Here is a 6,833-nt window from a genome sequence, read left to right on the forward strand (position 1 = left end):
TGAGGCTGGTTATCATTGTAAGGTAGTACATCCTCCTCCTCCAGTTCTATGCCTCTTCTAGTGGCTAAGTTGTGCAACATGGCACATGTTGCAACTATTTCACAGCATATATCAGGACGATATTGTAAAGCACCGCGAGTCTTATGTAGTTTACGAAACCGAGATTTGAGGACACCAAATGTTCTCTCAATTACGTTGTGGGTTGATATGTGTGTGTGGTTGTAGTGCTGTTCTTTCCGTGTAGCTGGATTCAAATAGGGTGTGAGAATGTATGACCTCACAGCGTATGCACTGTCACCTATGGAATGGGATGGAAGATACACATTAGGAGTACAATGTGACAACAAGGTTCAGAGATGTATGATAATTGAAGGGAATATATTTACCAAGTAAATAGCCATCTCAAAAATCTCCGGCAAGCAGTCGTGCGTGTATGCCACTATGCCTAAAAATGTAAGAATCATGGGCACTTCCAGCGTAACTTGCAACTAAGTCAGTGATTATAGTTTTGGAATTGCATATTACCTGAATGTTTATTTATTGGTAACATTTCCTGTTGCGGTAAATGTACTCATTTTCAGATGGAGGCCAAATGGGGACATGCGTGCCATCTACACAGCCAATCACATGTGGAAAATGTGCCATGTTGTAGAAATCTAATTTTGTTTGTAGCAATTCCTGTGGTGTGCTGGGAAATGAAATGTAATGCCTAATCCTTTGCAACATTGCATTGAGGAAAGCATTAAAGAAACGTGATAGGGAACTCTGGGACACACCTCCAGCAGTAGCTATGACACCCTGGAAGGACACCGACGCAAGGAGGTGTAGTGAACACAAGACCAGTACATGGGTTGGTTTGGCTTGTGTCCTGCGTGTCTGTCTCTGCAAGAATGGGTCTAATGGAAAGGGGCGACCACTCGGTCCCCCCGAACGTATGGCAGAGTGCCTCGATCCCCCCGGGAAGCCATTTTGGGCGGGAGGCGCGTCTCGGCTGGTATGCCCGAAGCGGCGTAGCCGGGGCGCGCTTTTTCCCGCCCTAGAGTGGGCTGGCCTAGACACTGACGCGGCTGGCCACGCCCTCGGGGCAGGCAGGGGCGGGTTTACGCCCGCCCTGAAGATGGATATAAAGGGACGCAAGACCAGAAGACATCCTCTTGTTCCTATGCTCTGAAGCTGCACCTCCTCGCTGCACGTGAGCTCGAGACGGAACGAAGAGCCAATTTTGAGCGTTTTAATCGTTCTTGTTTGTTTTACAGTTACTTTGTTGGAGAATGCCGAAGAAGGTGGGAAAGCGCATGACTACTGACCAGATGCTGCGTGTTCTCATGAAGGAGATGTCCGAGCTAAAGAAGCGGGTGGACAAGAATGAGGTCCAAAACGTCCTTTGGCCGGAGCAGCCCCGGGAGGGAAAAACAAGAGGCCCAGGAGGGGGGCAGCGGGTGAAGACATCCCGGGTCCCAGTGCCCCGTTCGAGGCTCCAACTCCCGTGCCGGAGGAGGGGAATCCAATTCCCATTGTGGTCACCCCCGTGTCCGAGGATGATATGCCGCCCGAGCTGGCAGCACAATTGGCAGCGTGGTTGGGTAAAGGTAACGAGGGCGCCACGGCTGTCGATGCGCAGGCGCTGATAAAGCAACTGCGTGAGAAACGGGAAGCAGCCAAGGTGCCCGTGCCGGCTGCAGTAGGGGACAAGACACCAGGGACGATTGCGACCACAGAGGCAGCGTCAGGTGCAGGTAAGCGGCCATTGCCGATCGCGAGGGATGAGTCAACACCCTCTCGGAGAGAAAAGTTGGGGCAACATGTTCCTTTGGCAATTAAGGAAAAGATTTGGGCGGGGGAGTATGTGAACATTTTCTCACTGCTTGTTGATCATTATGAGGTAGAGCATGTAAAGAGTCAGAAGGATCTCATGCATCCGAGTGTTTGGCGCGCAAAAATGGCCGCCTTTAAAGTGAATGAGAATATCGGCAATTGGGGCAATGCTTGGGGAATCTTTACATCAATCTTGGGGGAACGTAGACCTGAGTTGCTTTCCGAGTTCCCAATCTATCAATCACGAATCATGGGGTACTCGACATCGCACCAGGGTAATCATTGGTTCTGTTACGATAATCTGTTCAGAAAGGAAAAGGAGCATAATAAAAGTTTAACCTGGGATTGTTATGATTCCTTGACTTGGGATAAAATGAAGGAGTCAGGAATGTTGAAAATGCCGTTGGTGGGAAGTAATGTTGGCGAATCCTCCCGGCAATATGCGGGGACGCCCTTTCGATCAGGTACGGGTGCCGACGATTACTCGAAACCTGCCGGCAATACCGGAAAAAGGGGTTTCTGCTTTAATTACAACAGAGGTAAATGTACTAGACCCCAGGGATCGTGTAAATTCAAACATGAATGTAGTGGTTGTGGGTCGTCCCATCCTGAGTCCTCGTGCAGAGCCAAAACGGGTGATAACGGGGGGAGAGGAGGTGCCAAACAGGTCTAATATAGTCCGAGGGGTGCCTTTACCTACCCCAATTGATACCCTGGCGATGATTCCCTGGCTCAGTGAATACCCGGATCGTACTTCTGCTGGGGTGCTGCGGAACGGGCTTTCGTATGGTTTCCGCATCCCGGTAGGGGACTTTCAGGGTGTGGAAAAGTGTAAAAATCAACTTTCCGTCCTGCAGCATACGACCGTAGTACAGGATAAGATCCGGAAAGAGGTGACTCGAGGTCGGGTCGCCGGCCCGTTTAGTTTACCCCCGGTCCAGAATTTTGTTTGTTCTCCCTTAGGGGTAGTCCCCAAGAAAGACCCCGGTGAGTTCCGACTGATTCATAATTTATCAGCTCCACGAGGTCTTTCCGTAAATGATGCAATCGATCCAGAAGTGTGTTCGGTGCGGTACGCATCCTTCGATGAGGCCGTAGCCATTTTAAATCGCCTGGGGCCCGGGGCGCTGATGGCGAAGTCAGATATCGAGTCAGCGTTCCGATTGCTCCCGGTACACCCAGACGACCAGCGTCTCCTAGGATTCATGTTTCAGGGTTGTTATTACATGGATAGGTGTATGCCAATGGGGTGCTCTATATCCTGTGCTTATTTCGAGAAATTCAGTAGTTTTCTACAATGGGTCTTCACAAAGAAAACAGGTTTCCAAGATGTAATGCACTACCTTGATGATTTTCTGTTTCTTGGGGCAGCCGGGGATCTTGAATGTGGCCGGGCCTTGGCCGAATTTTGTGTGTTAATGAAACAGTTTGGTGTGCCATTGGCACCGGGTAAAACAGTGGGTCCTACGACTTGCCTCGAGTTTCTGGGGATCGAGTTGGACTCCATTGAAGGGTGTTTCCGTTTGCCAGCTGAGAAAGTGTTGAAGTTCAGGGCTGCGCTGCAAGTGTGTATAAATGCATCAAAAGTTACGCTGCAACAATTACAGCAGTTGGTGGGACAGTTGAATTTTGCCCTGAGGGTAATACCAATGGCCCGCCCCTTTTCCCGTTCAATTGCCCAAGCGATGGTCGGCCTTAAAGAGTGCCATCATCGCACGAGACTATCGGCCGAGATCCGCCAGGACATGCGTATTTGGTTAGCATTTCTGGCGGACTTCAATGGTAGAATCGTCTGGAATGAACCAGCCGTGTCTTCTGAAGAGCTGGGGCTGTGGACAGATTCAGCAGGAAGCATAGGTTTTGGCGCCATCTTCGGCACGAAATGGTCGGCACAAAGATGGCCGACATGGTGGCATGAGAATGGTCTGACGAGTAATATTGCTTTCCTGGAACTGTTTCCCATCTTGGTGGCCTTGAGAACATGGCCCGAGGGGTTCAAAGATCACTCTGTCATATTTTGGTCTGACAATATGACCGTGGTCGAGTGCATCAATAGTCAGGCAGCACGTTGTAAACTGATTTTAAGACTGCTTAAGGAAATTGTTTTACTATGTATGCAATTGAACGTGCTATTCAGAGCAAAACATGTTCCAGGGGTGATGAATCAGGCGGCTGACGCACTGTCTCGTTTTCAAATGCAGGCTTTTTCGGGTTTCCTCCCCTCAGCGGACCCAGAGCCGGCACCCTTTCCCGAAGCTCTCTGGTCTCTCGGTGCCCCGAACTTCGTCACCTCGTGGGAGAGAGTCTAGCACCAAGGACGAGGAAGGCATACGAAGGGGCGTTTCGGGCCTATTTAGCCTTTTTGGGGAGTGATAGAGAGCGACTTTGGGGTCACGAGGAATGGGTAGTGAATTTCCTGATGTCCTTACGTAGGGCTGGGAAATCGGTGGCTACGGCCCAGAGGCATCGTGCTGCCATTTCCTTTGTTGCCAGAGCACACGCTATCCAGGACCCAACAGCGTCTTTCGTTGTACAGAAAGCGCTGCGTGGGTGGCAACGCCTTGAGGGTCGCAGAGTAGATGAAAGGCGCCCGATAGGTTTGGATAGATTGTCCCAGTTGTTGGCCACACTCCCGGCCACATGTTCATCCCAGTTTGAGGCGGTGCTGTTCCGAGCCGCTTTTACGCTAGCATTTCACGGAGCAATGCGGGTAAGCGAACTAGTTGCAAGGAACAAACTGGATGTGGCAGGGGTTTGTGCCAGGAACACGTTCAGATCAGGGGAGAAACAATGACTGTCTCCTTTGTAAAATCCAAAACTGATCAAGATGGGATGGGTGACTGCGTCATCATACGCAGGATTCCTGGGTCCTCCATATGTCCGGTAAAGTGTTTAGAGGATTACCTAGCACGAAGGGTGGCATCATGGGGGTAGACTTTGTTAAGACACGCTGACGCCACCCCACTGACGAAATTTCAGTTTCAGCGGGTGCTTGCGATGTCAATTGCCGCTGCGGGCTTGAACCCGGGCGAATTTGGGACCCATTCCTTTCGGATAGGGGCTGCTACGGAAGCTACAGCCAGGGGTCTTAATGTTGAGCAAGTGAAACGAGTGGGGCGTTGGTCCTCCAATTGTTACAAGAGATACGTGCGGTTGCACATGTTGTGAAGCTGTAATAATGTACTCACGCTTCTTGTTTTTGTTTGGTTTTCAGTTACGCAAGCCTACGAGGCGGGGCGGACTATGCAGTCGACCCTACACCGGGCCAGCGGTCTGACATCACCGGCTGTGAAAAAGGAGGTGTGGGTCGTGGGCCACTCATACGTGAGGCGTGCCGCAGACGTATTCAAAGCAGGTGACATGATTCACGTAGCTGGGGAATACGGGTACAGGATGTCCTTCTACGGAAGGGGCGGTCTCTGTATTGACCAATTTCAAACATTTTTCGAGGGTTTGTTAGGGCGGACAAGGTCACCGCCGTCTATAGTTATAGTGCATGTTGGGGGTATTGATTTGGTCACCATCGGTAGACGACTACTCCTGGAGGCAATGCTTTCCACCGTAAGTTGGTTGGCGAGGAGAGTTCCGGGGTGCACGATTGCATGGTCCCATTTGATTCCACGAAAGGTGTGGCGGGGGGCTATCTCTATTCCTGCTTTAAACCATTCTGTTAGAAAGCTTAACAATAAAGTGAGTAGGTTGTTCCGTTCCAGGACATTGCATTCTATTTCTCATAGCTGTATTAATGATGACAGTATGTATTTGGGGGATGGGGTGCATTTGTCTTGGGTGGGGAATGAGTTACTCTTAGGAGACTTCTTAGCATGGTTAAAATCGTTGAAACATGACCTTTAGGTAGGAGTTGTGTGGGGGGTCCGGATAGCCGGTCAACTATCCGGCCTGTGGCGGTAAGGTCATGATCGGTGAGCACTAATTGGAAGATCCCTATGAGTGGGCGTCACCCAACACGGATGGGAGCGCTCGGGGGAGGTGGCCTTTGGCCCCTCAACGGGGAGGCGGTCCCTTCTAAGGATGGGTCGCCGAAAGAAGAGGAAAGGCGGTCAAGGCCCCTTCCTGTGTAGGAGGGGTTACAGCCCCCTCCTGGGGAATTTCCCGGGGCCAGTGACATCTGCGACGGCAGATGCGGTAAGTTGTGTGGGGTTGGGGGGAGGTCTACGATACCTTCTAGATACCTCACACGAGTCTTCGAACGACCTTTAACTGGCGTCGAGTTGATAAGTGCCCCCGTCAAGTCAAGGGAAATTGGTAGTAGTTGCACTTGAGTACGCCTCAGTGCTGTCGCCCCTCCAAGTGGGGGGGGTATGTCTGGTTAGGGATCTTGACACCGGTTACGACCTTGCCGTTGGCCCTTAAACGTTAGGATGTACAATTTCAATATTTCAAGTAAATGTTTTGTAGGATGTTAGTTCGGCTAGGAGAACCTCTGTATTAGAGAATCTGTTAAGGTTAGCCAAACATCGCAATGTGGTATGAAATTGTACATTAATGTTTAAATGTTTATAATTTTTTGTTTTAATAAATACGGCCGGGAGGGTCACTCCCTCCCACTTCCAAAAACTTCAAGAACTGTTTCCGGTTTCCCTCCTTTGGGGATTGTGTTGAGAGGGGGTGGCGGGTATCTCAGCCATATTCATCTATCAAATCCAAGATTGAGTCAGCATTGAGTCTACACTTTTCATATATTTCTGCTTCTGTCTGCCCTAGTAAGCTGACGCGTACTCTAAAAATCCTCTCATGTATCCTCCTTCTCCTCCTTGCTGCAGCTCTCAGCCTCAGCCTCCGTGCCGCAAAAAAGAGTGCTGCCATTGTGAAACATTATTGGAGCAAATCTGGGCTCCCTTAAATACTATCCTAATGATTTTCACCTGTTTTTTTTCTTCCTATTTTACCACCTGGTTTGAGTTCTAAATTTAAGACTTCCTATTTGTGATTTTTTTAAGGAATCGCAAATAGAGATTTTTCATGCATGCACTTTTTTGAGCTAAATTTGCGATTCC

This window comes from Lissotriton vulgaris, chromosome 3_1 (assembly GCF_964263255.1).
Source record: "Lissotriton vulgaris chromosome 3_1, aLisVul1.2, whole genome shotgun sequence".
Lineage (NCBI taxonomy): Eukaryota > Metazoa > Chordata > Amphibia > Caudata > Salamandridae > Lissotriton > Lissotriton vulgaris.